General features: G+C 40.1%; 1 long non-coding RNA gene across 1 annotated transcript; it reads right to left on the bottom strand.

Annotated features, from left to right (window-relative positions):
* Positions 1-8,000: 8,000 nt before the first annotated feature.
* Positions 8,001-11,516, bottom strand: LOC119847434. The gene is made up of 3 exons (XR_006276801.1): positions 11,353-11,516; positions 9,083-9,425; positions 8,001-8,039 (listed from the first exon to the last, which is right to left on the bottom strand). It is a non-coding gene; the product is annotated as an uncharacterized LOC119847434 (long non-coding RNA).

The raw sequence follows: 11,516 nt of genomic DNA, 5'->3' as shown, positions 1-11,516 counted from the left end.
TATCCACATGTGTTTATTGTGGTTTAACTAATACATTTTAAAAATTGATCCAGATTAACTTTCCTGAGTGTCCCAATCCAGATAAGGCCTTAGATACTTTGGAGACTAAAAAGAAAAGGAGTACCCGTGGCACATTAGAGACTAACAAATTTATTAGAGCATAAGCTTTCGTGAGCTACAGCTCACTTCATCGGATGCTGTAGCTCACGAAAGCTTATGCTCTAATAAATTTGTTAGTCTCTAAGGTGCCACGGGTACTCCTTTTCTTTTTGCGAATACAGACTAACACGGCTGCTACTCTGAAACCTGTCATTTTGGAGACTAAGTCCCATTAACCTTCCAGGAAACTTAGGTTAAGTCTACACTACATGAACTTATCTCATTCTTTTTTTTTTTTGAATCCCATTATACTTTTGGCCTTTACAACATACTTTGGCAACGAATTCCACAGGTTGACTGTGTGTTCTGTAAAGCAGTACTTCCTTTTGTTTGTCTTAAACCTACTGCCTATTAATTTCACTGGGTGACCCCTGTTTATTGTGTTATGTGAAGGGGTAAATAACGCTTCCTTATTCACTTTCTTCAGCGATTCATGATTGTATGAATCTGTCATATCCCCCCTCAGTCGTCTCTTTTCCAGCCTGAACAGTCCCAGTTTTTTTAATCTCTCCTCACATGGAAGCTGTTCCTCACCTCTAATCATTTTTGTTGCCCTTCTCTCTACTTTTTCCAATTCTAATATATCTTTTTTGAGATAGGGTGACCAGAACTGCATGCAGTGTTCAAGGTGTGGGAGTACCATAGATTTATATAGTGGCATTATGATATTTTCTTCTTATTATGTATTCCTCGCCTAATGATTCCTAACATTCTGTTAGCTGTTTTGACTGTCACTGCCCATTGAGTGGATGATTTCTGAGAACTATCCACAATAACACCAAGATCTCTTTCTTGAGTGGAAAAAACTAAATTAAACCTCACCGTTTTGTATGTGTATTTGGGATTATGTTTTCCAAAGTTCATTGCTTTTCATTTATCAATCTTGAATTTCATCTGCCAATTTATTTCCTAGTCATCCAGCTTTGTCAAATCCCTTTGTAACTGGGCTATTGGGTATTTTGGGACAAGCACCCCCCTCCTTTTGTGCAGACCCCCAGGCAGGATAGGCAGGGAGACGCCTATTTTGTGAATACCACTTTGTGGCCACTGGGGGTTACATGTGAATGAGGACTCCGAGCTGCTCATTAGCTGTGGAGCTGCATCAGGATTTAGTTGGCTTTGTGACTGCTGATCAGAGAAACATAGATACCATGCGGATTTCTGTCACCTATGGGGTTAATTGGTAATTGAGATTTGGGTTTGAGAATGTCAGTGATGCTTCAATGCTGGATTTAGGTACCTGAAGAGGCACTGAGATAGCTACATTCTTCTGTGAATCTGGTGACAAGTGACTGATTCAGAATCCACTGAAGTGAATGGAAAGTCTCCCCTTGACTTCAGTGAATTTAGATCTGACCCTAGGCCTGCACTGATTTTATATCACTGTCACATGTTTAAGGGAGAGGTTTCTTCTCTCTTCCTTGAGGCCTCTCTCTTCTGGGACAGAATCACATGTGCAAACCCTTGTATCTTTTTCATAGGACAAAACCAAGGGGAAAACGTGAACTTTACAATCACACATTTGAGGGTGTACCAGGTTTTGCTCTTGCCAGAGAATTATAATTACATAATCAAGGGCCAAGTTCTTCTCCCAATGAAATCAATAAAAATATTTACATGAGAAGTAGCAGGATTAGGTTCCTCATCAGATCATACAGTGAATATAATTAAAAGTGTTTGTGTTTTTTTTTTCCAGATCAACCGAGGGAGGACAAATGTAAGTTTTCTCCGATGGCTGCAGTTTGAAGGGGGGAATAGCCTGGCATTTCCCCAGTGAGGGATATGTGGTATGCAGGTTCCTTCAATTGAGTGGGGGGATTTGGACCTTTGCGCTTTTGCAGTGAGGGGGAGGAAGGTACATATTTGCTGTTGGGACTCGAGACAGTTTGGATATTTTTCACTGGCAGGTTGTGTCTCTGCATGGTCGGGGTGAGGGTTTCAGAACAGGACTTCTCAGAGGAAAGATGTGTTTGTTAAACCAATTTGAAGAAAAAATAATAAAAGGGGTGACACACTGAGAAGTGTCTGCCTTTGCAAAACAATGGCAGGAAGGCAAAGGTGGTATTGCTTTGACTGAGAGCCAATCGCAGAGAGTGAGGTTTCATTATGGAAATATTTAGCAGTGAGCTCTGCCTTCCATGACACAAATGTATATAATAACTGTAGGATAAATACCTTCTTTCTGTCAAGGTGAATAATGTCTACTGAAGGGCCAGAGCATCCCCTCTTATGGGAAACTTCTGCTGGGAGCTCCAGGAGTCTCTCCCAGGGATGTTTCCTTGGTATCTGGAGAGTTCTCACCTCACAAAGCAGAGAGTAAAGCGGCCACAGACCCAAGATTGATGGGAAATGAGGCCTCGTGCTCATGAGTCTTGGGCTTTGTGTACAATGATGCTCTTTTCCAGAGCAGTTTCCTGGGCTCCCTCATCTTTGGCAGCAAGGTGCTAAAAGTGCTTTGTCCCTCTCCATGCCTGGGATCTCAAGGAGGAACTGTTCACCCCTTAAATCACAATCCCCACTGGTTGTCTGCCCTGGGCAGAGTGGTTCTGCAACTCACATCCCTTCCACAGTACAGGTCGGGGCCTATCACGCAGAAATGTTCGATAGTGGAAATAGGTGCCATGTCTTGAATGAAAAGTTTTCAGCAAAGAGCCTTCACCAGCTATTCAGTATATGAGCCTAGTCATATGCCCACCCCCAAATATACGATTAAAAGAGAGATTAGAGCCCAACCTTTTTTGAACAATTTTGGCAAGAACATTTATCCTCACTTTTAAATAGAAAAAAGCTCAATAGGACACAATCCAAGTCTCCTAATAAGGGCATCAGCTATTAAAAGTGTCATGATATTATTTATGTAATGAATTAGGTTCCATTTTCTGTTTCCATGTGCAGTCCTTTTCATATGTACATTTTCTTTCATACAATATTTGTTTTCTGGAGAGTTACATTTCTAGGAGATATTGAACAGCATGGGGGTGTTCATATACAAAAGCCAGAATAGAAAAGCAACTTTCCTCGGATCTAGCAAATATTCAGAGATGCTCTTGTGAAGCCAGGAAAAAGGGATCATGAAAAGCAGGAGAGAGCAGAGAAGTTTAAAAATAAATTCTTCCACTTTCCATTCTACAAGATTTGTGTATGTTGACCAGACTATATATAAGAGAAATAAGACACAGACTTATCTATTCGCAAAAAAGAAAAGGAGTACTTGTGGCACCTTAGAGACTAACAAATTTATTTAAGCATAAGCTTTCGTGAGCGACAGCTCATTTCATCGGATGCATTCAGTGGAAAATACAGTGGGGAGATTTATATACATAGAGAACATGAAACAATGGGTGTCACTTGTCAACTGCTGGAAATGGCCCACGTTGATTATGACTACAAAAGGTTCCCCCCTCCCCCCCGCTCTCCTGCTGGTAATATCTCACCTTAAGTGATCACTCTCATTACAGTGTGTATGGTAACACCCATTGTTTCATGTTCTCTATGTATATAAATCTCCCTACTGTTTTCTTTTCTAAATGATATTGACTTATCTGACGAACAATATTCACAAGGTTCCCAAAAGCTAGTTGACTCATACCCTGTTGACTTGAACATGAATCTCTGTGGAGAAGTATAGCTGTTCCGCTGTTATATGCATGCAAAGTTTAATGAAACAGGAAAAATGAAATTCAGTCACATTGTTCTTAAGCTTATGCTCTAATGTAGCTCACGAAAGCTTATGCTCTAATAAATTTGTTAGTCTCTAAGGTGCCACAAGTACTCCTTTTCTTATTGTTCTTCATGATACAATATTGAAAGATGGAATACAATGTGTATTTCCAAATTTAGAGATCTCATTATGTATTTTTCTAACACTGATGATTACTAACTGCTCTGCAAAACGCTCTTTTATGGAAGCGGACATGCTTCATCGAGTCAGCTTTGATGAACTTATCCAGAATTTTGCAATCAGAAAATCTAGAAAGAAGCTATTTTAATTTCAGCATACGTGTAAGTTTTGTGTCATTTCAAAAAATAAAATTTTATTTTACGGTATAGTATTGTTTTTATATTGAATTACATCGGGGGGGGGGAGGGGGGCACACCATAATCTTTTCAGTGCTTAGGGCCTATAAAGATCTTAATCCGGTCCTGATCTGACTCATATGGAAATATTCCTAACACCTTATGTTATATCACATCATAAATATATTTACTTTCTTTCATTGTTTCCTTTTCATTGACTGCAAACACAGGGAATCACATTTCAACATTAAGAAAAGGAGTACTTGTGGCACCTTAGAGACTAACAAATTGATTTGAGCATAAGCTTTCGTGAGCTACAGCTCACTTCATCGGATGCATTCAGTGGAAAATACGGTGGGGAAATTTATATACACAGAGAACATGAAACAAAGGGTGTCACCATACACACTGTAAGGAGAGTGATCAGGTAAGTTGAGCTATTACCAGCAGGAGAACTGGGGGGGGAAACTTTTGTAGTGATAATCAAGGTGGGCCATTTCCAGCAGTTGACAAGAACGTCTGAGGAACAGTGGGGAGCGGGGGGGACGGACAAGTTCTCCTTTTCTTTTTCCGGATACAGACTAACACAGCTGCTGCTCTGAAACCTGTCATTTCAACATTAATTGCTCTTATAAGTTTCCCAAAGCCTTCTTTCAGCAAAAAAACAGCTTTAAAAAATTTGGCCAGATTCTCTCCATGTAGGATAAACTTGCTTTAGGAGACAGGAAAAGGATAGTTTTACTAGCAAATTATCTCCTCATTCATTCTTTCTTCCAATTCTCTGATTATGCAGAAAACCTGACCACATAAAGGAGCAGATGGCCTGTCATCTGTGAAAAAGTCAGGATGCTTCTGGAGGCCCCTTGCCTCTGCACATCAACCCCACCCATATCACCTGACTTGGTAGGACAGCTTCTGAGTTAGTCAGACAAAACCATGAGTGAACAGGAACAGATACTAACTGGCAAAATGACTGGGGTGGGAAAAGAGGGGCATCAGACTGAAGTTTAGGGAGAGCTGACAAAGAAAGGGGTCCAGAACAATTAAGTGTAGATGAACTGAAATAAATGGGACTGATCATGAGACCTAAAATCTGCTGAAGAAGACTGAAGTGAAGCTTTAATTGAGGAAGAAGATTTTTTACCAGAGAAATATTTTGAGTTGCTGAAATTTCTAGGAGGCCCCATGAATACACACAATGAGTGATCAGAGGACTGAGATTCTCACCCAGCTTATTGAGAAATTCCAGGTCTTATCCTAATCCTGAATGAACCTTGTGGACCAAGAGCAAATCCATTATGACCAAATATAATTCCCAAGCAGACAACCAGCAGGAGGCAATTACTCCTGTTTTCAATGCCTGTGTTATAAAAAGCCTTGCATTTTATCCTTTACCCAGTGCATATTGGGAAATGTAAGTGATTTCTCCATGTACACGAGCAACCCTGTTTTAAAACTGTTAATGATTCTGGAACAATGTCAAGGGTTGCCCATAGAGGTATGTAGGGCAGAATGCTAGCCTGCATATTATGTATTTTGATTACAAGATCTGTTTATGACAGAAGGAAACAAACTTTTCTGATGAGCCACCAATAGTAATAGTCACTGTTGGTCAATACCCCAAAATAAATCCTAATTCCCTTTATATCACCTGGATGCCTACTGCAAACTTAAAAGCACACAGCCATAACATAACATAAGCACAGAACAAACCCACCCATCTCTTGTAATTTTTAAGTGGCTTCTCAAATCAGCACAGCAACTGCTATGTTAAACTTTTCTTCTAAAATCATAGAATCATAGAAAAGTACGGCTGAAAATGTCTTCAAGAGGTCATCAAGTCTCAGCAGGGGCAGGATCAAGTAATTCTAGACCATCCCTGACAGGGTTTTGTCCAACCTGTTCTAAAAACACCTCCAGTGATGGGGATTTCACAGGCTCCTTGGGACTGTGTCAAAATCAAGATATAGAATATGTTCATATAAATTTGCTTTCACTTGCCCAGTTACTTACCCGAGTGAGATGTTGTGCCACTATTAGTTGAAAAAAAGTAAAATGCTTTTTTGAAAATGAGACACTTTCATCCTAGAATAATTTTGATGGAAACAGTCACTGGCATGAATGCTAAATCTGTAACCCTGAACCATTGGTGTCTGTTTTGGCCTTGAATATATTTAAATGTGAGGAACTTACAAATTCTCTTGTCAGAACAAGGGACCTGTCTGGTAAGGAAGTATAATTTACAGACCCTTATATTTCATTTTCTGAATGTGGCCATATTACTATGTATTACGTAAACCTAGACCATCCCTGACAGGGTTTTGTCCAACCTGTTCTAATTTCAGTTTTTGTTTCTTTTTATTATACTTAAAGACTTCCATATCATGTTTTAACATTTTCACCTATTTGTTAAAATAACATACACAGAAATACTTACTTTTCAATTTATAACCTACAGCAGCAAGAAGGGCTACACCAGAAAATAAAATGACCAGGAAAGCAGCCATCCAAGGGGAGGCAGTCAGGAAGAAAACATCTGAAAAATATGTGAAAATGTCAGTAACGTTCCCCTAATTCTTAAGAAACATCTTGAAAATTATAAGGCCAACCAAATGGAGTTACTCAGGTTCATTTATATGAGTCATTTATATGTATGTACTGACATTAATTAACCCTTTCAACAACCATATGAAGTTGGGATAAGTATTATTAACCCCCCCACCCCTCCGCCCCCAAGGTGTGGAAAATGAGACAAGTTGAGTAATTCTCGGAGGTGATAATGGAAGTCAGTAGCAGGGCTTGAACTCAATACAGAATCCCTGTGCTCAACAGATATAAACAGTACAACTCACCTGGGTGAGGACTATAAAGCATGAGTAAGGGCTGTAAAATCTGCCCAATAACCACTAAATAATAAGGAAAAGTTAAAGGAATGTTAATGGAAAATTAAGCACACAAGAATCAAGAAAGGCCAAAATGAAAGTTATATATACCACTTAACTCTGCCCTTTTCCCAGGATGCATTAGTACATTGAATGAGAGAGAATTTTCCATATCTTTAGTAAGATTGAAAATGCCATGCAACTTTGTTACATATTCATGTGCAATGAAAGCCATTAGAACCTGGGATCATTGTGCAGAAAGAAAATTCTTAATAATCTACTTGTGCAAATTATGATTTTTTAAAAAGTTTTAACACAGCTTTATCAAAATGGGTTTTGCTGGAAACTGACAGACAAATATTTAAAAGAAGATAACTACTAGTTCATATAGTAGGCATTTCAATGGTAGATCTCAAAATATTTTACAAAGGAGGTCAGTATCATTATCCCCATTTGTGGGAAAACTGAGCCACACAACAGGGAATGAATATGTGCATCGTCACTGAGCAGGTGAATAGCACATTGAGGAATAGAACTCAGGCTTTCTAAATCCTCACCTAGTACTGCATCTGCTAGGTTGGACAACATGGGCATTTATTTATTACCACAAAGGAGAGAGAAAAATGGGACCCATCTCATTAACCAAGGAGCCTCTTTATTCCTCCTTACAGTCACTTACTCCAAATGTTCACTCACCTGAAATCAGGACTCTGGACTCACTCTCTGTCTTTAGCATGCTGTGGATTATTTTGCAGGAAATTTTGTTGTCTGATCCTGGTTCTATGTTAATGGAACTTTCAATAGTGTAGGTTCCGGCAGGTTTCTTTGTGTTGATGGTGGTCGGCTTTTCTGTTCGGTTTTGTCCTTTACTGTCTAGCCAGAGCACTTGAGGCTCAGGGAACCACCTCTCTGACCTGCAGGTGAGGACGATCCCCTGACCCTCATAATCATCCAGGAAAATGGAAAACTCACCACCCCTAGCTACAAAAAAAGAGTTAAAAAAAAAACAAAAAACTTGTCATGCCTTGCGCAAACAGAGCAGAGTCAGGGGAATTCCCCCACAGACGCACCTTGTATACAAAGGCAGCTTTTAAGGTCCATCACAATTTGGGAACTGATCTTTTGGTTAGAGGGAAATTCCCAGCCTCTCTTTTCAACTGAGCTTTTGTATGGGATTCTCCCCTTATTTAAATCTGAGGAGCTTTCATCATCAAGTTCAAACAAAGATGTTGTGCACTACAGAAAGTAGTACCTCAAGAAAACATATTTTCGTTGATATCATTTCAGAATCTATGAGAGGAATGAAATCCTGTGTGGACAAACTCTCTCTCTCTCTTACTCACTTGTGGCTAAGAGGTTAAGAGAGCCAAGTTGCTAAGTTAGTTGGTTCACTGGACCATCTTGCTAATAAGCATTTGAGGCCAAGTCTATAGTTTTTAAGGCTAGAATGGACCATTCTTTTACAATGCAGGACATAGATTTAACCTGATTGTTTCTGGGTTGAGACCAGTGGCTTGTGGTGGTATCTTTTGGAAAGATATCCAATCTTGATGTAAAAGGCATGGAGAATTGACCAACTACCTTTGTATTCTGTTCCAAAGGTTAATTACCCTAATTTTTTTAAAAATGAACCATATTTCCAATTTGAACTTTGCTGACCTTAAATTTAAGGCACTGGATCTTGTTTTGCCTTTGTCTGTGTGATGAAAAAGCTTTCTCATATCTGAAATCTCTTCCCCATGAAGGTAATTATAAACTGTGATCAAACCACCTCTTAAACACCTTTTTGTTAAACTAAAAAGAAAGAGCTTCTTTAGTCTCTCACTGTGAAGCTGGCTTTTTAGGGCTTCAATATTTTTGCATCTGTTCTCTGAAACCACAAATCATTCTCACAGCTCTTCTCATTTGTGGTGTAATTCTGGAGACTAAAAAAGAGGTGCAGAAAGGCTTAATTGAGCTCCTTCTCTCTTTCTTTCAATAATAAAATATCTGGTAATAAATGATTCAATATTACCTTCACTGACCTATCACATCCAGTTCAATCACCATTTCATCATACCAGTTCTCAGAAACTACTCAGCACATGTAATTCCCTGCATCAGAAGCCTGGACATTCTTCAGCTTCAGAGACATGTTCCTTTTCATGTTGAAAGAACTCCGTTCAACCCTGATATCTCTGATCCTGTTTTTCTTCTTTGTTTCCTGAGTTATAAGAACTCACATCTATATTTTCCTGGGGTCAAACAAGTCTCCAGTGGAGAGTGATGTCCCCAGGGACACTCGTGGCTATCACCTTGCAAGACAGGGTAACGTCTTCTCCAAGGAATCCAGTAACAGGCGATTCAGGGTGAGTGATTTTATATTCATCTGTAGATAGACACATTTTCTCTGTTTCAGATCATTAATCAGTGAATGAACTTTATGATGTAGAAGCAGCCTCAGATGAAATGGGATGATAAAGTTCCTGCACTGAATTTTACAGTTGTATTTTCAGTTTTTAAATGTTGAATGGGATAATGAAATTGGTCCTTCAGGCTGTGATTTTAGGCACTATGTGGACTCTAATTATCCCTGTGAAGTTCACTAAAGTCCTGAGGAGCTTTACACAGTTCAGCTGGATCAGCTACAGTTCTGCCAAGAGCCCATGATCCCACATTCCTATATGCAGGAATAGGCCTCCCTCCTGCTGTGTAGGAGCCAGCAATGCTTGCAAAGTGCCCCAGAGGTGAAACAGCTTCTTCAGGCACTCCTGGGGTGATGCACATTCCTAGCCATGCGAGTTGCCGACAAGGCCCCTAAAGCACTCCTGTGGCTGAGAGCACTGTTAGGAGTGCTGGTGCTACTGTAGGATCCTGGCCTGATTTTTGCCTGTATTTTGAGTTTTGCTTGCCTTGATACACATACATTCTTACTAATATGTGTGAACAAAGGACAAAGACACGTTTATGTTGCTCAGGGACTCCCTTAGTCACTAAGGGAGTCAAGGCTGCCTAGCCAGATGGGTTTGTTAGTATAATGGGAACAGATAAGAGAAGTTAAAGTGTTACTGGGCATGGTGGGAGTATGATATATGAGCGCATATTTGAAGACTGCCTCAACTCCTGTCTCAAGGCAAGGTCAAGTAATCGGTCAGGAGGGGTAAGGGGAGATGCACCGGGGAGGTAAAACACTAAAAGGCCAGAGAAATGCCTGCCCCTGACCTCAGCACAACCTCACTCCTTACCTCTCCCATGGGGTATAAAAAAGGTGGGACAAAGACCCCAGGCCCATGACCTCCCAAAATGGAACATGACCATAAGTTGCAAGGGGTGGGACTGTGGGCATGCATTTCAGGTATAATGATGACTGCGTAGGAGGGGAGAGTCGGGACACTATGAAACAAGGCTCTGCGGTATCAGAGTTATGATATACATGCTTGCTGGAAACTAACACCAATAAATATTGCATTGCCTGCACTTCAGACTGCTGGTATTCTGCTTTCTGTCTGCATGGCAGGAACCAGGGGAGAGGGTAAAGGGAAAGCCCTCTAACAGGCACATCTATGCTGCAGTTAGACAACCATGGCTGGTCTGTACCAGCTGACTCGGGCTTGCAGGGCACAGGCTAAGGGGTGGTTTAATTGCAGTGTAGATGTTTGGGCTTGGGCTGCATTTTCTCAGGCACAAAAGCTTTAGAAAGCTGAGTTAATATTAGTACCCCAAATGTACAGCTAAGGAATCCAAGGCAGAGAAAGATGAAGAGACCTGCCCAAAGTCACAAAGGGAGTCAATGGGCAAGTCAAGAATAGAACCCAGGTCTTCTAACACTCAATATTGTGCCTTAACTAATAAACCAGATTAATAGAAATGGGACTTACAGCCTACTGAAATAATTTCTCATTGATCAGTGAACAGATGTTTCACCACAAAACACATGTGGACCAGTGTATGATAGATAGAAATGGATCTTGCATTTTTATTCGGCAGCCTGGTGCTTGTCTGATGGCAAATAAAATTATTTGCTTCTGAATAGACTTAGGAGTTTCATAGTGTGATAGGGGATTGGAACCATCCCATGAATGACGTTGTTCAGTGAATATTCTTTGTTGGTATTGCATATGGCATTAGAGCTAAGCCATTTCTCTGCACATTGGAGTGAAAAAAGAAGTGAACTGCATTGCACTGACAAATGAAAATGTTAGACACTATTAAAAATAATGAAACCTTAGATTGTTGATGCCTGTGATTTTTTTCCCTTCACCCTGGCAATGATTAATTACTTCATTAAAATAAATTCAACAAAGAACTTTTTTTACCTCTTATCAAGTAGGGTGTCTGTAGAAATGTCAGTATCTGAATAGCTGTTATCCATGGGAATAAGGAATCCATTGCTAGGCAGACATTCAAATTACCAATACGTCAACAAACTCCTCAAAAGGCAACATGCTGGGGCAGGTATAATAAGGTTCTCCCAGGCCCT

This window comes from Dermochelys coriacea, chromosome 23 (assembly GCF_009764565.3).
Source record: "Dermochelys coriacea isolate rDerCor1 chromosome 23, rDerCor1.pri.v4, whole genome shotgun sequence".
In the NCBI taxonomy this organism is placed as follows: domain Eukaryota; kingdom Metazoa; phylum Chordata; order Testudines; family Dermochelyidae; genus Dermochelys; species Dermochelys coriacea.
This window is presented reverse-complemented; position numbering and strand designations above follow the sequence as displayed.